General features: G+C 48.4%; 1 protein-coding gene and 1 long non-coding RNA gene across 6 annotated transcripts in view; one reads left to right on the top strand and one right to left on the bottom strand.

The window, feature by feature from the left end:
* The window catches only part of LOC140418681 (uncharacterized), a 403,178-nt gene that overhangs the window by 377,001 nt on the left and 2,350 nt on the right, over positions 1 to 23,827 (top strand). The window contains exons 1-2 of one of the 5 annotated variants that reach the window (XM_072502229.1): positions 14,822 to 14,910; positions 16,174 to 16,289. The exons of 1 other annotated variant lie outside the window; for it this stretch is intronic. The gene's annotated coding sequence lies outside the window, so the exon portion shown is untranslated. Of the gene's footprint in view, positions 1 to 14,821; positions 15,018 to 16,173; positions 16,297 to 23,827 lie in introns of those variants that run through there. 3 more of the 5 variants (XM_072502228.1, XM_072502227.1, XM_072502232.1) reach the window with 3 other exon arrangements.
* The window catches only part of LOC140418695 (uncharacterized), a 30,430-nt gene that overhangs the window by 3,275 nt on the left and 3,328 nt on the right, over positions 1 to 23,827 (bottom strand). Inside the window, exon 2 of the long non-coding RNA XR_011945243.1 lies at positions 5,911 to 6,049. This is a non-coding gene — a long non-coding RNA (uncharacterized lncRNA). The remainder of the gene's footprint in view (positions 1 to 5,910; positions 6,050 to 23,827) is intronic.

Consider the following 23,827-nt stretch of genomic DNA (forward strand, 5'->3'; position numbering starts at 1 on the left):
ACCGTGTTAGGGAACTGGAGCTGGATGAACTTCGGATCATCCGGGAGGCAGAGGGGGTTATAGAGATGAGTTACAGAGAGGTAACCACGCCCAAGGTATAGGACAAGAGTAGCTGGGTTACAGTCAGGGGGAAGAAAACAAACAGTCAGACAGTGCAGGGATCCCTCGTGGCCGTTCCCCTTCAAAACAAGTATACCGTTTTGGATGCTGTTGGGGGGGGGATGACCTACCGGGGGAAGGCCCTAGCGGCCAGGTCTCTGGCACTGAGTCTGACTCTGGGGCTCAGAAGGGAAGAGGGGAGAATGGAAAAGCAATAGTAATAGGAGATTCAATGGTGAGGGGAATAGATAGGAGATTCTGTGGTCGCGAGCGAGACTCCCGGAAGGTATGTTGCCTCCTGGTTGCCAGGGCCAGGGATGTCTCGGATCATGTCTTCAGGATCCTTAAGGGGGAGGGGGAGCAGCCAGAAGTCGTGGTGCACATTGCTACCAACGACGTAGGTAGGAAAAGGGGTGTGGAGGTGATAAACAAGTTTAGGGTGTTAGGCTGGAAGTTAAAAGCCAGGACAGACAGAGTTGTCATCTCTGGTTTGTTGCCGGTGCCACGTGATAGCGAGGCTAGGAATAGGGAGAGAGTGCAGTTGAACACGTGGCTGCAGGAATGGTCTAAGAGGGAGGGCTTCAGGTATTTGGATAATTGGAGCGCATTCTGGGGAAGGTGGGACCTGTACAAGCGGGACGGGTTGCATCTGAACCAGAGGGGCACCAATATCCTGGGAGGGAGGTTTTCTAGTACTCTTCGTGAGGGTTTAAACTAATTTGGCAGGGGAATGGGAACCGGATTTGTAGTCCAGCAACTAAGTTAGCCGATATTCAGGACGCCAAAGCGTGTAGTGAGGCAGTGGGGAAGGGAACACTGACAAAGGAGAGTACTTGCAGGCACGGAGATGGGTTGAAGTGTGTATACTTCAACGCAAGAAGCATCAGGAATAAGGTGGGTGAACTTCAGGCATGGATCGGTACTTGGGACTACGATGTGGTGGCCATCACGGAAACTTGGATAGAAGAGGGGCAGAAATGGTTGTTGGAGGTCCCTGGTTCTCGATGTTTCAATAAGATTCGGGAGGGTGGTAAAAGAGGTGGGGGGGGGGTGGCATTGTTAATTAGAGATAGTATAACAGCTGCAGAAAGGCAGTTCGAGGAGTATCTACCTACTGAGGTAGTATGGGTTGAAGTCAGAAATAGGAAAGGAGCAGTCACCTTGTTGGGAGTTTTCTATAGGCCCCCCAATAGTAGCAGAGATGTGGAGGAACAGATTGGGAAACGGATTTTGGAAAGGTGCAGAAGTCACAGGGTAATAGTCATGGGTGACTTCAACTTCCCAAACATTGAGTGGAAACTCTTTAGATCAAATAGTTTGGATGGGGTGGTGTTTGTGCAGTGTGTCCAGGAAGCTTTTCTAACACAGTACGTAGATTGTCCGACCAGAGGGGAGGCCATATTGGATTTGGTACTTGGTAATGAACCAGGGCAAGTGGCAGATTTAATAGTGGGGGAGCATTTTGGAGATAGTGACCACAATTCTGTGACTTTCACTGTAGTAATGGAGAGGAATAGGTGCGTGCAACAGGGCAAGGTTTACAATTGGGGGAAGGGTAAATACGATGTTGTCAGACAAGAACTGAAGTGCATAAGTTGGGAACATAGGCTGTCAGGGAAGGACAGAAGTGAAATGTGGAACTTGTTCAAGGAAAAGGTACTACGTGTCCTTGATATGTATGTCCCTGTCAGGCAGGGAAGAGATGGTCGAGTGAGGAAACCATGGTTGACAAGAGAGGTTGACTGTCTTGTCAAGAGGAAGAAGGAGACTTATGTAAGGCTGAGGAAACAAGGTTCAGACAGGGCGCTGGAGGGATACAAGATAGCCAGGAGGGAACTGAAGAAAGGGATTAGGAGAACTAAGAGAAGGCACGAACAATCTTTGGCGGGTAGAATCAAGGAAAACCCCAAGATGTTTTACACATATGTGAGAAATATGAGAATGACTAGAGCGAGGGTAGGTCCGATCAAGGATAGTAGCGGGAGATTGTGTATTGAGTCTGAAGAGATAGGAGAGATCTTGAACGAGTACTTTTTTCAGTATTTACAAATGAGAGGGGCCATATTGTTGGAGAGGACAGTGTGAAACAGACTGGTAAGCTCGAGGAAATACTTGTTGGGAAGGAAGATGTGTTGGGCATTTTGAAAAACTTGAGGATAAACAAGTCCCCCGGGCCTGACGGGATATATCCAAGGATTCTATGGGAAGCAAGAGATTAAATTGCAGAGCCATTGACAATGATGTTTTCGTCCTCACTGTCAACAGGGGTGGTACCAGGGGATTGGAGAGTGGCGAATGCCGTGCCCCTGTTCAAAAACGGGAATAGGGATAACACTGGCAATTACAGGCCAGTTAGTCTTACTTCGGTGGTAGGCAAAGTAATGGAAGGTGTATTGAGGGATAGGATTTCTGAGCATCTGGAAAGACACTGCTTGATTAGGGATAGTCAGCACGGATTTGTGAGGGGTAGGTCTTGCCTTACAAGTCTTATTGAATTATTTGAGGAGGTGACCAAGCATGTGGATGAAGGTAAAGCAGTGCATGTAGTGTACATGGATTTTAGTAAGGCATTTGATAAGTTTCCTCATGGTAGGCTTATGCAGAAAGTAAGGAGGCATGGGATAGCGGGAAATTTGGCCAGTTGCATAATGAACTGGCTAACCGCTGGAAGTCAGAGAGTGGTGGTGGATGGCAAATATTCAGCCTGGATCCCAGTTGCCAGTGGCATACCGCAGGGATCAGTTCTGGGTCCTCTGCTGTTTGTGATTTTCATTAATGACTTGGATGAGGGAGTTGAAGGGTGGGTCAGTAAATTTGCAGACGATATGAAGATTGGTGGAGTTGTGTATCATGAGGAGGGCTGTTGTCGGCTGCAAATTGACATAGATAGGATGCAGAGCTGGGCTGAGAAGTGGCAGATGTAGTTTAACCCTGAAAAGTGTGAGGTTGCCCATTTTGGAAGGACAAATATGAGTGCGGAATACAGGGTTAACGGTAGGGTTCTTGGCAATGTAGGGGAGCAGAGATCTTGGGGTCTATGTTCATACATCTTTGAAAGTTGCCACTCAAGTGGATAGAGCTGTGAAGAAGGCCTATGGTGTGCTCGCGTTCATTAACAGAGGGATTGAATTTAAGAGCCGTGCGGTGATGATGCAGCTGTACAAAACTTTGGTAAGGCCACATTTGGAGTACTGTGTACAGTTCTGGTCACCTCATTTTAGGAAGGATGTGGAAGCTTTGGAAAAGGTGCAAAGGAGATTTACCAGGATGTTGCCTGGAATGGAGAGTATGTCATACGAGGAAAGGTTGAGGGTGCTAGGCCTTTACTCATTAGAACGGAGAAGGATGAGGGGTGACTTGATAGAGGTTTATAAGATGATCAGGGGAATAGATAGAGTAGTCAGTCAGAGACCATTTCCCCGGGTGGAACAAACCATGACAAGGGGACATAAATTTAAGGTGAATGGTGGAAGACAGAGGGGGTATGTCAGAGGTAGGTTCTTTACCCAGAGAGTAGTGGGGGCATGGAATGCACTGCCTGTGGAAGTAGTTGAGTCGGAAACATTAGGAACCTACAAGCGGCTATTGGACAGGTACATGGATCATGGTAGAATGATACAGTGTAGATTAATTTGTTCTTAAGGGCAGCACGGAAGCATTGTGGATAGCACAATAGCTTCTCAGCTCCAGGGTCCCAGGTTCGATTACGGCTTGGGTCACTGTCTGTGCGGAGTCTGCACCGCCTCCCCGTGTGTGCGTGGGTTTCCTCCGGGTGCTCCGGTTTCCTCCCACAGTCCAAAGATGTGCAGGTTAGGTGGATTGGCCATGATAAATTGCCCTTAGTGTCCAAAATTGCCCTTAGTGTTGGGTGGGTTACTGGGTTATGGCGATAGGGTGGAGGTGTTGACCTTGGGTAGGGTGCTCTTTCCAAGAGCCGGTGCAGACACGATGGGCCGAGTGGCCTCTGTCTGCACTGTAAATTCTATGATAATCTATGATTAATCTAGGACAAAGGTTCGGCACAATATCGTGGGCCGAAGGGCCTGTTCTGTGCTGTATTTTTCTATGTTCTATGTTCTAACCTAGTGAACCTTCTCTTGACTGTCTCCAATGCCCGCATATCTTTCCTCAGGAAAGGGGACTAATGTTGTTCACAGTATTCCAAGTGTGGTCTAACTATTGCCTTGTATAATTCCAGCTGGACTTCTCTATTTTTATGCTGCATTCCCTTTGAAATAAAGGCCAACCTTCCATTTACCTTCCCAATGACCTGCTGAACCTGCACGCTAGCTTTTGTGATTTATGCCCAAAGACCCCCAGGCCCCTCTGTGCTGCAGTTTTCTGTAGTCTTTCTCACTTTGAATAATATTCAACTCCTTTATTCTTCCCATCAAAGTGCATACATTTTCGGTTTCCTACATTATATTCCATTTCTCAAGTTTTTGCCCACTCAACTAACCTGTTTATAGCCGTGTGTAGACTTCCCACCTATTTTTGTGTCATCCACAAAGTTTGCAAAAGTGCATTCGCTTCCCTCGTCCAAGTCATTAATATATATGGTAAATAACTGTGGCCCCAGTATGGATCCCAGCGGCACTCCGCTAGTTACGTTGCCATTCTGAAAATGCCCCCTTATCCCAATTTCCTGTCTTTTATAATAGTAATAATTATTGTCACAAGTAGGCTTCCATTAACATTGCAATGAAGTTACTGTGAAAACCCCCTGGTCGCCACACACCAACGCCTGTTCGGGTACACTGAGGGAGAATTCAGAATGTCCAATTCACCTAACAACCACGTCTTCGGGACTTGTGGGAGGAAACCAGAGCACCTGGAGGAAACCCACGGAGACACGGGGAGAACGTGCATTATCATGGTCAGTTTCCCAACACTATGAGCTCTTATCTTATTATGTAGCCGGTTGTGTGGTACCTTATCAAACACTTTTTGGAAATCCAAGTGTATTAGATCTACTGGCTCCCCGTCATCTATCCTGCTTGTTACCACCTCAAAAATTTCTAAAAATGTTTCAAACATGATTTCCCCTTCATGAAGCCATGCTGACTCTGTTTGATGATATTATGCTTTTCAAAATGTTCTGCTATTACATCCTTTATAATGGGCTCTTAACATTTTCCCGATGACAGATGTTAAGTTTATTGGCCTATCGTTATTGTTTTTTGTCTCCCTCCTTTATTAAATAACGATGTTGCATTAGCAGTTTTCCAATCCTTCGGGACTTGTCAAGAATTTGACCAGGGCATCCACTATCTCTGCAGCTACTTCCTTTACTATCCTGGGATGCAACCCGTCAGGCCAGGAACATAGCAGACTTTTGCTCCATTCGTTTCCAGAATACTTTTTCTCCGGTCTAGTTATTGTGTTTATTGCCTTCCCCTTTTGCCTTTGATTATTTAGTATTTGTGGAATGCTATTACTGTCTCCTACCGTGAAGACTGACTCACAGTATTTATTTAACTCCTCTGCCATTTCCTGACTCCCCATTATTCTTTCCGCAGTCTCATTCTCTCAGGAACCGACGTCCACTTCAGTGCCTCTCTTCATTTTTAAGAATTTAAGGAAACTCTTGCAGTCCATTTCTATATTACTTCCTAGTTTATCCTCATGGTATATGTCCTCCCTGTTTTTGCTCATCTATTGTTTTTTTTCTGAAAACTTTCCCAAACCTCTGGGAATATATTTGCCAAGATACGTTTTAACTTTGAGTTTAAGACTATATTTAACTTGGCAGAGCTGCCTCACAGACTAGTTAAGCAACAACCTGACATAGTCATACTCACAGAATCATACCTTACAGACAATGTCCCAGACAGCACTGTTACCATTCCTGGGTATGTCCTGTCTCACCGGTAGGACAGATCCAGCAGGGGCAGCGGCACAGTGGTATACATTCAGGAAGGAGATGCCCTGGGGGTCTTCAACATGGGCTCTGTTGAGAACATGAAGACAACATGAAGTCCCACGGCTTCAGGTTAAATATGGGCAATGTACCGGCCACCATCCGCTGATTACAATGTACCGGCCACCATCCGCTGATGAATGATGTACGCCTCCATGTTGAACACCACTTTGAGGAAGCACTGAGGGTGGCAAGGGAGCAGATTATGCTCTGGGAGGGGTACTTCAATGTCCATCACTAAGAGTGTCTTGGTAGTACCACCACAGACCGAGCTGGCCGGGCCCTAAAGGACATAGCCGCTAGACTGGGACTGCAGCAGGTGGTGAGGGGACCAACAAGAGGGAAGAGCATACTTGACCTCATCCTCACCAATCTGCCTGCTGCAGATGCATCTGTCCATGACAGTATCAGTAGAAGTGACCACCGCACAGTCCTTGTGGAGACAAAGTCACGTCTTCAGATTGAGGATATTATCTCCATCGTGTTGTGTGGCATTACCACTGTGCTAAATGGGATAGACTTCGAACAGATCTTGAAACTCAAAACTGGGTGTCTATGAGGCTATGTGGGCCATCAGCAGCAGCAGAATTGTATTCAACCACAACCTGCCACCCTCATGGCCACCACTCTACCATTACCACCAAGCCAGGGGATCAACACTGGTTCTATGAAGAGTGCAGGAGAACATGCCAGGAACAACATTAGACATACCAAAAAATGAGGTGTCAACCTGGTGAAGCTACAACACAGGACTTCTTGTGTGCCAAACAGCATAAGCAGCAAGTAATAGACAGAGCTAAACGGTTCCATAACGAACACATCAGATCCAAACTCTGCAGTTCTGCCACATCCAGTCACGTATGGTTGTGGACAATTAAACAATTCACTGGAGGAGGAGGCTCCACAAATACCTCCATCCTCAATGATGGAGGAGCTAAGCACATATGTGCAAAAGGCAAGGCTGAGGCATTTGCAACAATCATCAGCCAGAAGTACCGAGTGGATGATCCATCTCGGTCTCCTTCGGAGGGCCCCAGCATCACAGATGTCAGTCTTCAGCCGATAAATTCACTCCACGTGATATGAAGAAACGGCTGAAGGCACGGGATACTGAAAAGGCTATGGGCTCTGACAATATAGGGACAATAGTACTGATGACTTGTGCTCCTGAACTTGCCGCACCCCTAGCCAAGCTGTCCCAGCACAGCTAGAACACTAGCATCTACACTGTCGAAAATTGCCCAGGTGTGTCCTGTATACAACATGACAAATGCAATCCAGCCAATTATCACACTGTCAATCTACTCTCCATGATCAGCAAAGTGATGGAAGGAGTCATCAGTAGTGCGATCAAGTGGCACTTACTCAGCAATACCCTTCTCTTGGATGCTCAGTTTGGGTTCCGCCAGGGTCAATCTGCTCCTAACCTGATTACAACCTTGGTTCAAACATGGACACAAGAGCTGAATGTGAGAGGTGAGAATGACTGCCCTTGACATCAAGGCAGCATTTGATAGACTATGGCATCAAGGAGCCCTAGGTAAACTGGAGTCAATGGGAATCAGGGGGGAAACTCTCCACTTACTGGAGTCATATCTGGCACAAAGGAAAATGGTTGTGGTGTTTGGAGGTCAATCATCTCAGCTCCAGGACATCACTGCAGGAGTTCCTCAGGGTAGTGTACTAGGCCCAATCATCTTCGAACCCAGGTCCACAGGTCATTATCCTGGGGATCTGGATCATTAGTCCAGCGACAAGACCACTTCGCCACCATCTCCCCTATACACCGCCTCTGAAACTGGGATAACTGAGTGAATCGCTTCTCACACATGAAGCAAATGAATGGTCTCTCCCCAGTGTGAACCCACTGGTGATTCAGCAGGGTGAATGACTGAGTGAATCTCTTCCCACACACAGAGCAGTGAACGGTCTCTTCCCGGTGTAATCTGGTGTTTCAGCAGGCTGAATGATTGAGTGAATCCCTTCCCAGACACGGAGCAGGTGAATGGTCTCTCCCCGGTGTGAATTTGGTGGTGTTTCAGTAGGCTGAATGAGTGAATCACTTCCCGCACACGGAGCAGGTGAATAGCCTCTCCCCACTGTGAATTCGCCGGTGAGTCAGCAAAAGCTTGTTACTTTTAAAGCTCTTTTCCCAGCTGGAGCATTTAAACGGCCTCAAGTCAGAGTGAAGAAGTCGGTTTGAAGTGAGGTCAGTTAGTTGATAATTCCTTCTCACAAATAGAGCAGATGAACAGTTTCTCGCCGGTGTGAGTTCTCTGGTGTTTATGTAAGTTGGATAGCTGAGTGAATCCTTGACCACATGCTGAGCAGATGAATGGCCTCCCCCGGTGTGACTCCATTGATGAGTTTCCAGCACAGACAGGGATCTGAATCTCTTCCCACAATACCCACATTTCCATGGTTTCTCCATGGTGCCAGTGTTCTTGTGTCTGTCCAGATTGGCTTCAAGAAGACCACCATCATACACCGGTGCCAAAGAAGAACCAGGCAGCGTGCCTCAATGACTACCAACCGGTGGCCCTGACTTCAGTCATAATGAAGTACTTCGATAGGTTGGTCATGAAGCGCATCACCTCCATACTCACAGAACGCCTTGATCCACTGCAATTCGCATACCGCCACAACCGGTCCACAGCAGATGCCATCTCCTGACCTCTCGTCTGGGCCACAAACATCCCACTTTTCCCCATGAATCCTCATAATTTCTTCCATCCCCTCTATTGGGTCCGATACATACAGAAGCAGAGCATCTGCATAGAGCGCGACTCTGTGCTCCAACCCCCCCCCCCCTCGGACCAGCCCCTTGAGGCTCTCAGAGCAATCGCCAGCGCAAACAACAGTGGGGAAAGGGGACATCTCTGTCTCGTCCCTCTGTGCAGTCTAAAATAGTCCGATGTTGTCCTATTCATCGGTCCACTTGCCACAGGAGCCTTATACAGCAACCTGATCCAGTCAATAAAACCCTGCCCAAATCCGAACCATCCCAGTACCTCCCACAGATAATCCCATTCTACCCGATCAAAGGCCTTTTCTGCATCCATTGCGATCACTACCTCCAACTCCCTACCTTCCGGGGGAATCATGATCACGTTTAACAACCTTCTTACATTGGCCACCAACTGCCTACCCTTAACAAACCTCGTCTGGTCCTCCCCAATAACATCAGGAACTCAATCCTCAATCCTGGAGGACAAAACTTTGGCCAGCAATTTGGCATCCACATTCAACAGGGAGATCGGCCTGTAGGATCCACACAGCTCCGGGTTCTTGTCCCGCTTAAGGATCAGCGAAATCGTGGCCTGTGACAACGTCGGGGGCAGCACCCCTCTTTCCTTTGTCTCATTGAACATCCTCAACAACACCGGCCCCAATATCTCAGAGAATCTTTTATAAACCTCCACTGGGTACCCGTCTGGCCCCAGGGCTTTACCCGACTGCATGGCCTTCAGACCCTCCGCTATCTCTTCCAACCCAATCGGGGCCCCCAGCCTTTCTACCAGCTCCCCGTGCACCTTTGGGAAATGCAGTCCCTCCAAGAAGTGCCTCAGCACCTCCGTCCCAGCTGGGGGTTCCGATCTATACAGCCTACTGTAGAAATCCCTGAACGCCTTATTCACCCCTGCTGAATCTCCAAACAGGTTCCCATCTCCGTCATTTACTTTCCCTATCTCCCTGGCTGCCTCCCTCTTTCTAAGCTGCTGTGCAAGCATTCTGCTGGCCTTCTCTCCATACTCATAGATCGCCCCCCTCGCCTTTCTCAGCTGCTCCACCGCCCTCTCTGTGGTTAACAAGCTGAACTCCGATGTAGCCTCCGCCATTCCCTTCAAAGCCCTGCCTCTGGGGTCTCCGCATACCTCCTATCAATCTGTAGTATCTCCTTTACCAGTTGGCCCGTCTCTGCTCTATCCACCTTCTCCCTCTGGGCCCGTAACGAGATCAGCTCCCCTCTGACCACTGCCTTCATTGCATCCTAGACCATTGCTGCTTAAATTTCCCCCATGTCATTGACCTGCAGGTAATTCTGAATACATTTCCTCAGCCGCTCACACACCCCTTCGTCGGCCAAAATTCCCACATCTAACCTCCAGTGTGGGCACTGGTTACTGTCTTTACTAACCTGCAGGTCAACCCAGTGTGGAGCATGGTCTGAGATTGTGAGCACCGAGTACCCTGTGTCCACCGCCCCTGTCAATAAGGACCTACTCACCTACTCAAAAACAAAGAAGTCAATCCGGGAGTACTGCACGTGTGAGTAGAAGGAGAACTCCTTCACCCTCGGCTGCCCAAAATTTCCATGGATCCCCCCCCCCCCCCCCTCCATCTGCTCCATGAACCCTTTAGTTCCTTTGCCATTGCTGGCACCCTGCCCGTTTTCGAGCTTGACAGGTCCAAGCCAGGGTCAATAACTATGTTGAAATCCCCTCCCATGACCAACTTTGCGAGTCCAGGTCCGGTATCTTCCCCAGCGGCCTCTTTATAAACTTCACATCATCCCAATTTGGCACGTACATATTTACTAATACCACCTGCACCCCCTCCAGTTTCCCACAGACCATAATGTACCGACCTCCCACATCTGAGACTATTCTACCCGCCTCAAACACCAACCGCTTATTGATCAGGATCGCAACCCCTCCAGTCTCTGAGTCTAGTCCCGAGTGGAAGGCCTGGTTGACCCAGCCTTTCCTCAATCAAATCTGATCAGTTACTCTAAGGTGCATCTCCCGCAACATTACCACATCCACCTTCAGTCCCCTAAGATGTGCGACACACATGCCCTCTTGACCGGCCCACATAACCCTCGAACAGTCCAGGTGATCAGCCTAGTTGGGGGGCTCATTGCCTCCCCCTTTCACCGATCAGCCATCCCCTTTTTTGGGCCCACCTGCAGCCCATGCTCCACGCCTCCACCAGCCCGCCCCCAGACAGCCTCCATCCCCAACCTCCTCTCTGTCCCTTAGCCCAAATCCCTCCTTCGTCAGCAGAACATTCACCCCCTCCCTCCCCCAAGTAACCACACTCTGTAACCCAAATTCTTTAATAAACCGAACATATGCACACCCACCACTGCGCTTTCGTGAGCAAACCCGCCCAGCTCGCTTGGTGGCCCCATCCCTGGCGCTGGATAGTCTCCCACCTATTGTTCCCTCACCACCCTCCCCTTGCTCATACAAACAAACTCCAACGTCATACAATCCCCACACAATCCCCGACAGAAAACACCAAAATCTAAACAAGCATACCTCCATCCCCAACAGTGCAAATGAAAACCTTAACTCACTCAGCTCTACCGCTGGTCCCAAATCAATGCAAAATGCATTACAAACAGCTTCCATAAAACGAGAAACAAGAAACTTTTTTTTAAAAGAAGAACAGAAAAGCCAAAAAAAAACATGAACATTGTAGCAAAGTTCAAAAGTTCTCAGTCCACCACCAGTCCTTTCCTTTTCGCGAAGTCCAGCGCGTCCTCGGGCCACTCAAAATAAAAGTGCTGCTCCTCGTGCGTGACCCGAAGTCGGACCGGATACAACAGTTTGAATTTCACCTTTTTCTTAAAAAGGATCGACCTGATCTGGTTGAAGCCTGCTCTTCTCCTGGCCACCTCCACACTCAGGTCCTGATAGATCCGCAGGATACTGTTGTCCCACTTACAGCTCCGTGTCGGCTTGGCCCACTGTAGAATGCGCTCCTTATCCAAGCACCTGTGGAATCTCACCACCATTGCCCTCTGGGGGTCTCCCATTCATGACTTCCTCGCGAGCGCTCTGTGAGCCCTGTCCACCTGAAAATGAAAATTGCTTATTGCCACAAGTAGGCTTCAAATGAAGTTACTGTGAAAAGCCACTCGTCGCCACATTCCAGTGCCTGTTCGGGGAGGCTGGTATGGGAATTGAACCGTGCTGCTGGCCTGCCTTGGTCTGCTGTAAAAGCCAGCGATTTAGCCCAGTGTGCTAAACCTCCAAGGGTCGGGGGAATGTCCCATCCCCCAGCAGCTTCTCAAACATGTCCGCGATGTATGCCCCAGCGTCCGCGATGTATGCCCCAGCAACCACTCCTTCAGACCCCTCCGGGAGCCCAACAATTCTCAATTTCTGCCGGCGAGACCTATTCTCTTGGTCCTCCACCTTCTCCAGGGGCTGCTTCTGCTGGTCTCTCAGCATCCCCACCTCCAACTCCACTGCAGTTTGATGTTCCTCCTGCTCAGCCAGTGCCTTCTCTACCTTCAGGATCGCCCAATCTTGGGCGTCCAATCTAAGCTCCAGCCGCTCAATTGACACTTTTATCGGGTCCAAGCTGTCCAGTTTCTGCTAAGCAAAGCCTTCCTGAATAACTTGCATCAGCTGCTCCAGAGACTGCTGGGTTGACAAACCAGAGGTCCGGTCATCCGCTATGCTGTCTCCCGCTGCAGCTTCAGCCCAAGCCTTCTCTGTCTTTCTGTTTCTGCCTTGATGAGCATGTCTAGTCCTTCTCTCCATGCACCAATGTGGGAATTCAGTACACAATTGCCTCTGTCATCAGTTTTACAATTCAAGTCCGGTAGAAAATTGGGGGGAAAGGCCCAAAATGCTGACTCGAGTGGGAGCCAGCAAGTGTGTGACTTACTCCTTCATAGCCACCACCAGAAGTCCTCTTCTTCCCGCTGTTACCAGACTCCTAAACAACCCTCTTATGTACTGATCTCATTGACACTACACCTCTGTATGCTTCATCCGATGCCGGTGCTTACACAGTTGCATTGTGTACCTTGTGTTGCCCTGTTATGTATTTTCTTTTATTCCCATTTCTTTTCATGTACTTAATGATCTGTTGAGCTGCTCGCAGAAAAATACTTTTCATTGTATCTCGGTACACGTGACAATAAACAAATCCAATCCAATCCAACCCAATGATCAGTTGAATCCTCGTCCACACACAGAACACGTGTGCAGTCTTTCCTTGCTGTGAATGGTGTGATGTTCTTTCAGGCTGTGAAACTGGTTAAATCTCTTTCCACAGTCAATTCACTGGAACCTTCTCACTTGGGTATCACACTGATATTTGAAATCTTTGCCCCCAGACAGAACAGGCAAACACATTGAAAGTTTGTGTTTTTTAGGTCGTAATGAATTGAATGACACTGTCAGATCTCAATATGATGTTTGGTTCGAGTTGCCCAGCTGCCAAACCTCCCATTTTAATGCTGTGAAAAAGAGTTTTCCAAACATGATCACTGTACGAATAGGATAGAAATTCACAACAGATCATTCTAGTTTCTATAGAACCTTCTTTCCTCTCTTGCTTTCCCCAAGCATGTGGTCCAGTCAAACAAAAAGACCAAAATCAGCTAGAAGTCCCAACAAAAGTGTAGGGAACCTTCCTAACTGAACCAGAATATTGTTCCCAGTGTCTCTGAAACAGCTGTCCGCTGAGGTGTGGTTGTGGAAGGTGTCAAGCATTCCACTGGTTGTGGAAGGTGTCAAGCATTCCGGTGGATACCGCATGCTCCCTCTGCAGAGCCACTGGGAATAGACAAAACCACGCAACACAGTCAGCAGCCAGAGTAACCACCCACCCACCTCCAAGGTCCTCACCCAGCTACAATGCACTGTTTTATCCAGACCCAAGAGTAGATTCAGGATGTCACGTTCGGCACAAGGATACTAGATATTATAGACTGTAAGATCCACAAACTCTGCCAAGATGACTGCAATTTAACAGGTTATTATGGACATTAAACTGTGGGCAATATTCGATTCTGTGACCAATAATTAGTTAAACACGGTCCTGAATAAGGAAACTTTGAGCCACCTGTGAAGTTTAAATGTCTCGTTGTGTCACGGTGAACCAGCATTTGAGGAATATGAAATCTCGGGACTGTTAGTCGCCAAGTGCCGTATTGAACACTGGAGAATGAGCTCGAATTGGGATAGAGATAAGCGTGAGTGAGCATCGTAAACTGCTATTGTATCGGGATGTTCTGGGTCTCAGAGTTTTAACTCTGCAGTTAATCGTCAGGGATGCAGTACAATAAACCCTGAACAAAGAAAATGTGTGTGTGTGAGAGGCAACTGAAGCAGCAGGAAACAACTGAAACAGCAGAGCTGAATGTTTTCCAGTGCAGCCACAGTACTGAACTTATTCCAACTTCCAAACCCACCTGAGAACCAACCTCCTGGCTATTCATCTACAAGAAGCTTCAAAGCCTCATGAGAATTATTTGTTTCTAAAAACCCTTCACTCCAACTAAAGGATCAGCTCAACAAGAAGACAACAGACCTGCAGCGATATAAAGATTGCAGTCTACATTCCATTTTCATCATTACAGCTTTAACTTGATCTGTACCTAATTTCTGTGTATGTGTCAGTGAGTGTGAAAGAGACGAGAGACTGAGATGTTCAAACATCCAGGGAAAGGGTGTGATAATAAATAACCTCCTTTCCATTAAAAATGACCAGTAAGCCTGCTGCTGAAATGTATTTTAAATAAAGAAATATCACACTGAGGGTAAGAAAATATCACACAAACATCCTAATAATGGACTGGAAGGGATGTAATCAAACGCTGTATAACCCCCTTCAGGTAGCTATATAGAGGCTGCAGCCTCTCACACTGAACGTACACGTGATCCATAGACACCTCCAGGCGACAAACATCAGCTGGAGCCTGGGAGTGGGTGAAACGTATTAAAAACCTTTTCGCCTGTAAACCGCTCACCGGCACTAGGACACGCCTGGGAACAGAAACCTTAAGGCCCCACCCACTAGCTGATGCGTCACAAAGACGCCAGCGCATGCGCTCTGTTTCCCCAAGATGGCGGCTGTGAACCAGGGCCTGGTCCCGGGAGAGAGCTGACCGGCGGTGATGTGACCTGAGGATCACCACATCTCAGGCAAGGGGGCAGGTTGGGAAGGCGGTGCCTTCAGGAATAACTGGGAAGGTGATGTTTGGTCAGTTGCTGCAGTCTGTGTAGTGAAGGTGCTGTCACAGTGGTGTGAGGTGAGGAAGTACAGGATTATCACCCAGCAATGATCAATTAAGGGGAATGTAAATCCAGCTCAGGCTGCTTTCAGATTGGAAAGGGAGCTACGGTGTGTCCTCAGAGCTGGTGATTGTTGTGGCTTTGGTCGTTTCTCTATAGACTGAGAGCTGAGCGGTAACAGGCCCGGGTTACCGGCCGCCATCTTCACAGAGGACAAGTTGCCACAGGGCGCATGCGCTGCGAGCCTGGACCGGATGCCAACTCTCGCGGATTCACTGAGTGGAGTGTACAGGATTTTATTTTTTTCAGAAATTTAGTGCATCCAATTAATTTGATCCAATTAAGGGGCAATTTAGTGTGGCCAATCCACCTACCCTGCACATCTTTGGGTTGTGGGGGCGAAACCCACGTAAACATGGGGAAAATGTGCAAACTCCACACAGACAGTGACCCAGAGCAGGGATCGAACCCAGGTCCTCAGCGGCGTGAGGCAATAGGGATCGCCCACTGTGCTGCCCCCAGATTTTATTTTAATCATTTGTGGAAGTCACTGGCTGGGTCAACATTTATTGCCCATCCCTAATTTCCCTTGAACTGAGCGGCTTGCTCGGCCATCTCGGAGGGCATTTAAAGAGTCAACCATATTGCTGTGATTTGGAATCGTGTCGGCCAGACCAGGTAAGGATAGATTATTTCCTTCACTGAAGGACATGAGTGAACAGATGGGTCTTTACAACAATTGACAATGGTTTCATGGTCATCAGTAGACTTGCAATGAATTCAAATTTTACCTTCTGTCTCGGTGAGATTCATACCTAGGAAATCATTAGGACAGTGGAAAATATTTTTGGATCTTTGGAAAATGATTAGGGTTGTAAAAAATAGTTTTTTGAACATTTCTCTTAAGCGGATATAAAAATATTGAAAATGGGATACAGGTTGATTGGCTGACAGTCAAACACTGTCCTTTGAGGTAATTAGTCATTTTGCTTCCCAATTGGCCAAGGAAGGCAGTGTGTCACAAGGATGGATGTGTTGACCGATTAATGGCTGGAGGATGGGGGTCAGGTCATGTGATCAAACCTCCAGGAATACGTTTAATCAAAGTTGGTGAGGAGAGAATGTTGTGAATTTCTATCCTAAACTGACAGTGAGGTTTCTGTAAATCTGCAGGATACTGGAATTGGAGGTTTAACAGACGGGAAACGCAAACCAAACGTCACATCGCGATCTGACAGAGTCACTCGGTTCATCAGAAACTGAATATCAGCAGCATCTGGATGTGGAAGGTAAAAGGTTTGTCTGTGAGGGAAGATTTCAGGTCTCAGTGTGATTAGAAAAGCCCTGAGATTCACAAACCCTGGTTCGACCAAACCTGGAGAACTGTGTTCAGTTCTGGGCAACAGACCTGAGGAAGGATAGAATGGCCTCGGAGGGAGTGTAGCACAGATTTACCTGAGTGATATGTTAACGCCCCGGGGTTAAATTACAAAACTAGATTGCGCAAAAAAATCTGTCAGTATGGAGAAAAGCAATCGGTCCATGCCAGCTCTCTAATCGGCACGGTAGCACCATTGCTTCACAGCGCCAGGGAACCCGGTTTCTTTCCTGGCTTGCGTCACGGAATGGGTGGAGTCTGCACGTTCTCCCCTTGTTTGCGTGGGTTTCCTCCGGTTGCTCCGGTTTCCTCTCACAAGTCCCGGAAGATGTGCTTGCTAGGTGAATTGGACATTCTGAATTCTCCCTCTGTGTACCCAAACAGGTGCCGGAATGTGGCGACTAGGGGCTTTTCACAGGAACTTCATTGCCGTGTTAATGTAAGCCTTCTTAGAACATAGAACAGTACAACACAGAACAGGCCCTTCGGACCTCGATGTTGTGCCGAGAATTGTCCAAAACCAAGATCAAGCTATCCCACTCCCTGTCATTCTGGTGTGCTCCATGTGCTTAGCCAATAACCGGTTGAAAGTTCCTAAAGTGTCCGACTCCACTATCACAGCAGGCAGTCCATTCCACACCCGAACCACTCTCTGAGTAAAGAACCTACCTCAGACATCCCTCCTATATCTCCCACCCTGAATCTTATAGTTATGCCCCCTTGTAACAGCTACATCCACCCAAGGAAATAGTCTCTGAACGTCCACTCTATCTATCCCCCTCATCATCTTATAAACCTCTATTAAGTCGCCTCTCATCCTCCTCCACTCCAAAGAGAAAAGCCCTAGCTCCCTCAACCTTTCTTCATAAGACCTATCCTGCAAACCAGGCAGCATCCTGGTAAATCTCCTTTGCACCCTTTCCAATGCTTCCACATCCTTCCTATAATGAGGTGACCAGGATTGCACACAATATTCCAAATGTGGTCTCACCGGGGTCATGTATAGTTGCAGCATAACCCTGCGGCTCTTAAACTCAAGCCTCCTTTAATAAACGCTAACACACTATAAGACTTCTTCACGGCTGTATCCACTTGAGTGGCAACCTTCAGAGATTTGTGGACATGAACCCCAAGATCTCTCTGTTCCTCCACATTCCTCAGAACCCTGCTGTTGACCCTGTAATCCGCATTCAATTTTTTTCTGCCAATATGAATCACCTCGCACTTATCAGGGTTAAACTCCATCTGCCATTTTTCGGCCCAGCTCTGCATCCTATCAATGTCTCTTTGCAGCCTACAACAGCTCTCCACCTCATCCACTACTCCACCAATCATGGTGTCATCAGCAAATTTACTGACCCACCCTTCAGCCCCCTCCTCCAAGTCATTGATAAAAATCACAAATAGCGGAGGACCCAGCACTGATCCCTGTGGTACACTGCTGGTAACTGGTCTCCAGTCTGAAAATTTTCCATCCACCACCACCCTCTGTCTTCTATGTGATAACCAGTTACTTATCCAATTGGCCAAATTTCCCTCTATCCGACACCTCCTTACTTTCTTCATGAGCCGACCATGGGGAACCTTATCAAACGCCTTACTAAAATCCATGTATACGACATCAACTGCTCTACCTTCATCTACACACTTAGTTACCTCCTCAAAGAATTCAATCAAATTTGTGAGGCAAGACCTACCCTTCATGAATCCGTGTTGATTATCACGGATTAAGCTGCATCTTTCCAAATGGTTAAAAATCCTATCCTTCAGGACCTTTTCCATTATCTTACCGACCACCGAAGTAAGACTAACTGGCCTATAATTACCAGGGTCATTCCTATTCCCTTTCTTGAACAGAGGAACAACATTTGCCACTCTCCAGTCCTCTGGCACTATCCCCGTGGACAGTGAGGACCCAAAGATCAAAGCCAAAGGCTCTGCAATCTCATCCCTTGCCTCCCAAAGAATCCTTGGATATATCCCATATGGCTCAGGGGACTTGTCAACCCTCAGGCTTTTCAAAATTGCCAATACATTCTTCCTCAGAACATCTACCTCCTCCAGCCTACCCGCCTGTATCACACACTCATCCTCAAAAACATGGCCCCTCTCCTTTGTGAACACTGAAGAAAAGTATTCATTCAACACCTCTCCTATCTCTTCTGACTCCATGCACAAGTTCCCACTACTGTCCTTGACCGGCCCTACCCTCACCCTGGTCATTCTTTTATTTCTCACATAAGAGTAAAAAGCCTTGGGGTTTTCCTTGATCCGACTCGCCAAGGACTTCTCATGCCCCCTCCTAGCTCTCCTCAGCCCTTTTTTCAGCTCATTCCTTGCTGCCTTGTAACCCTCAAGCGACCCTACTGAACCTTGTTTTCTCATCCTTACATACTCTTCCTTTTTCCTCTTGACAAGACATTCAACCTCTTCTGTGAACCATGGTTCCCTCACACGGCCATTTTCACCCTGCCTGACGTGGACATGTGTATGAAGGACACGCATTATTTGTTCCTTGAACAAGCTCCACTTTTCATTTGTGCCTTTCCCTGACAGTTTCTGTTCCCATCTTATGCTCCCAATTCTTGCCTAATCGCATCATAATTACCCCTCCCCCAATTATAAACCTTGCCCTGCCGTATGGCCCTATCCCTCTCCATTGCAATAATGAAAGACACTGAATTGTGGTCACTATCTCCAAAGTGCTCTCCCACAAACAAATCTAACATTTGGCCCGGTTCATTACCCAGTACCAAATCCAATGTGGCCCCCCCTCTTGACGGCCTATCCACATATTGTGTCAGGAAACCCTCCTGCACACACTGTACAAAAACTGCTCCACCCGAACTGTTCGACCTCTCGAGGTTCCAATCAATATTTGGAAAGTTAAAGTCACCCATGTTAACTACCCTGAGACCTCCACACCTATCCAGAATCTGTTTTGCAATTTCATCCTCCACATCTCTATTACTATTTGGGGGCCTATAGAAAACTCCCAACAATGTGACAGCTCCTTTCCTATTTCTAACTTCGGCAGATCCCCTTCAAACTGCCTTTCTGCAGCTGTTAAACTATCCTTAACAATGCTACTCCTCCACCTCTTTTACCACCTTCCCTACTCTTACTGAAACATCTATACCCCGGAACTTCCAACAACCATTCCTGTCCCTGTTCTAACCATGTCTCCATAATGGCCACAACATCGTACCAAGTACCAATCCACACTCCAAGTTCACCTACCTTATTCCGGGTGCTCCTTGCATTGAAGTAAACACACATCAACCCACCTTTCTGTCTGCCGGTACACTCCTGCGACCTTGATACCCTCCTCAGTACCTCACTACTCTCAACACTGGCTTCTGGACTACAGCTCGTTTCCCCAGCCCCCTGACAAATTAGTTAAAACCCCCCAGAAGAGCCGTCGGAAATTTCCCTCCCAGGATATTGGTGTCCCTCTGGTTCAGGTGCAAACCGTCTTGTCTGTACAGGTCCCACCTTCCCCAGAATGTGTTCCAAATATCCACGTACCGGAAACCCTTCCTCCTACACCATCCCTGCAGCCACGTGTTTATCTGCACTCTCTCCCTGTTCCTCACCTCCCTAGCACGTGGTACCGGCAACAAACCAGAGATAACAACATGGTTTGTTCTGGCTCTCAGCTTCCACCCTAGCTCCCTAAATTCCTGTTTTAAATCCCCGTCCCTTCTCTTACCTATGTCGTTGGTACCGATGTGTACCACGACTTGTGACTGCTCCCCCTCCCCTTTAAGGATTCTGAAAACGCGGTCCGAGACGTCACGGACTCTGGCACCTGGGAGGCAACATACCATCCGTGAATCTCTTTCGCTGCCACAGAACCGTCTATCTGTCCCTCTAACTATCGAGTCCCCAATAACTATTGCTCTCCTGCTCTCCCTCCTTCCTTTCTGAGCTACAGGGACGGACTCAGCGCTGGAGATCCGTTCACCGTGGCTTACCCCTGGTAGGTCGTCCCCCTCAACAGTATCCAAGACGGTATACTTGTTACTGAGGGGAACGACCACAGAGGATCCCTGCACTGACTGCTTCCTCCCAGCCCCTCTCACCATCACCCATCTATCTTGATTCTTCGGAGTAACTACATTCCTGAAGCTACTTTCTATGACCACCTCTGCCTCCCGAATGATCCGAAGTTCATCCAGCTCCAGCTCCAGTTCCTTAACGCGGTTTCTGAGGAGCTGGAGATGGGTGCGCTTCCCACAGGTGAAATCAGCAGGGACACTGACGGCGTCCCTCACCTCAAACATTCATACTTGTGAGACTAATAAAGATTACTGTTATCTGGAGCAATCCAGTCAGTCTCATTCTCCTGCTTTATCCCTGTATCCTAACAGCTTTATTTCTCTCAGGTTTCTATCTAATTTTTAAAAAAATCATTTAATTGGTGTCTATTTCTAAACTCCGTCATAGGCAGCAAGTTTAAGGTCATTGCCACTGGCTGTGTAAAAACATTCTTCCTCATACCTCCTGGACCATTTACGTGCATAGACACAGAGCAACGTAGAAAATAGGAGCAGGAGGTCATTTTCCCCTTCGAGCCTGCTCCACCATTCATTACGATCAGAGCTGATTAGGCTCAATCACCTAATCCCGCTTTCCCCCCATATCCTTTGATCCCCTTCACCCTGAGTGCTGTATCTAACTGCTTCTTGAAAACATGAAATGTTTTGGTCTCAATTCTTCCTGTGGCGACAAATTCCACAGGCTCACCACTCTCTGGGTGAAGAGATTCCTCCTCACCTCTGTCCTAAATGGTCTGTCATAGAACATACAGTGCAGAAGGAGGCCATTCGGCCCATCGAGTCTGCACCGACCCACTTAAGTCCTCACTTTTACCCTATCCCCGTAACCCAATAACCCCTCCTAACCTTTTTGGACACGAAGGACAATGTAGCATGGCCAATCCACCGAACCTGCACATCTTTGGACTGTGGGAGGAAGTCGGAGCATCCGGAGGAAACCCACACAGACACGGCGAGAACGTGCAGACTCCGCATAGACAGTGACCCAGCAGGAATCGAACCTGGGACCCTGGCGCTGTGAAGCCACAGTGCTAGCCACTTGTGCTGCCCGTGCTATCCCGTATCCTCAGACTGTGACCCAGGGTTCTGGACACACCCACCATCGGGAACATCCTTCCCGAATCTAATCTGTCTCGCCCTGTTAGAATTTTATAGGTTTTCTTTTTTTTAATATAGATTTAGAGTGCCCAATTCTCTTTTTTTCCAATTAAGGGGTAATTTTAGCATGGCCAATCTACCTACCCTGCACATCTTTGGGTTGTGGGGGTGAGACCCACACAGACACAGGGAGAATGCGCAAACGCTACACGGACAGTGACCCGGGACCGGGATCGAACCGAGGTCCTTGGCGACGTGAGGCAACAGTGCTAACCACTGCACCATCGTGCAGCCCACATTCTATAGGTTTCTATGAGATTCCTCCTCATTCTTCTGAACTCCAGCAAATACAATCCTAACTGATTCAATCTCTCATACGTCAGTCCCACCATCCCAGGAATCAGTCTGGCAAAACTTTGCTGCTCTTTCTCTTTAGTGAGATCATCTTTCCTCAGATAAGGAGACTAATACTGCACACAATATTCCAGGTGTGGCCTCACCAAGGCCCTGTACAATTGCAGCAAGACATCCCTACTCCTCTACTCGAATCCGGCTATGAAGGCCAAAAAACCATTTGCCTTCTTTACCGCCTGCTGTATTTGCTTGCTTCCATACAAACTAGGAGCAGGCCACTCGGCCCCTCGAGCCTGCTCCTTGCAGACAAACTAGGAGTCGGCCCCTCGAGCCTGCTCCTTTCACACAAACTAGGAGTCAGCCCCTCGAGCCTGCTCCTCACACACAAACTAGGAGTCGCCCCTCGAGCCTGCCCCTTACACACAAACTAGGAGTCAGCCCCTCGAGCCTGCTCCTTACACACAAACTAGGAGTCGGCCCCTCGAGCCTGCTCCTCACACACAAACTAGGAGTCGCCCCTCGAGCCTGCCCCTTACACACAAACTAGGAGTCGGCCCCTCGAGCCTGCTCCTTGCAGACAAACTAGGAGTCGGCCCCTCGAGCCTGCTCCTCACACACAAACTAGGAGTCGGCCCCTCGAGCCTGCCCCTTACACACAAACTAGGAGTCGCCCCTCAAGCCTGCTCCTTACACACAAACTAGGAGTCGCCCCTCAAGCCTGCCCCTTACACACAAACTAGGAGTCGCCCCTCAAGCCTGCTCCTTACACACAAACTAGGAGCCTGCCCCTCGAGCCTGCTCCTTGCAGACAAACTAGGAGCCTGCCCCTCGAGCCTGCTCCTTACACACAAACTAGGAGTCGGCCCCTCGAGCCTGCACCTTACACACAAACTGGGAGTCGGCCCCTCGAGCCTGCACCTTACACACAAACTAGGAGCCTGCCCCTCGAGCCTGCTCCTTACACACAAACTAGGAGTCGCCCCTCAAGCCTGCTCCTTACACACAAACTAGGAGCCTGCCCCTCGAGCCTGCTCCTCACACACAAACTAGGAGTCAGCCCCTCGAGCCTGCTCCTTACACACAAACTAGGAGTCGCCCCTCGAGCCTGCTCCATCATACAATAATTCTAACCGAAACTCCACATTCCTGCCGACCCCGATAACCTTTCACCCAATTGCTTATCAAGAATCTATCCAGCTCTGCCTTAAAAATATTCAAGGACACTGCTTCCGCTGCCTTTTAAGGACGGAAGTTCTAAGTTGTAGAATCCCAACGGTGCAGAAGGAGCCCAAGTCAGCACCAACCCTCCGAAACCCCCGCCCCCCCCCCCCCCCCCCCCCAACCCTGCCCCATCCACATATCCCACCCAACATGCACATCCTTGGAGATGAAGGGGCAATTTAGCACCTAACCTGCAAATCTTTGAACTGTGGGAGGAAACTGGAGCACCCGGAGGAAACCCACACAGACACGGGGAGAACGTGCAAACTCCACACAGTCACCCAGGGTCAGATGTGAACCTGGGTCCCTGGTTCTGTGATGCTGCAGTGCTAACCACTGTGCCACCCCCTCTTTTACAACCCTCAAGAGAAAAAAAAATCCTCATCCCCATCTGAAATGGGTGACCCCTTATTTTGCAACAGTGACCCCCTTGTTCCCACAAGAGGAACCATCCTCTCCACATCCACCCTGTCAAGACCCCTCAGGATCTTATATCATTCAATCTAGGTTTTACCCAAAACTTTAAATCTGTGTCCTGACTGCTTGTACGATCAGTGAATGGAAACAGAGTTTCTTTGTCCACCCGATGGAAACCTGGCATAATCTTGTGTACCTGAATCAAATCTCCCCTCAACCTCCTTTGCTGGAACCATTCTGGTAAATCTCCTCTGCACCTTCTCCAAGAACCTCCATATTCTTCCTGAAGAGTGGTGAC

This window comes from Scyliorhinus torazame, chromosome 5 (assembly GCF_047496885.1).
Source record: "Scyliorhinus torazame isolate Kashiwa2021f chromosome 5, sScyTor2.1, whole genome shotgun sequence".
In the NCBI taxonomy this organism is placed as follows: Eukaryota; Metazoa; Chordata; class Chondrichthyes; order Carcharhiniformes; family Scyliorhinidae; genus Scyliorhinus; species Scyliorhinus torazame.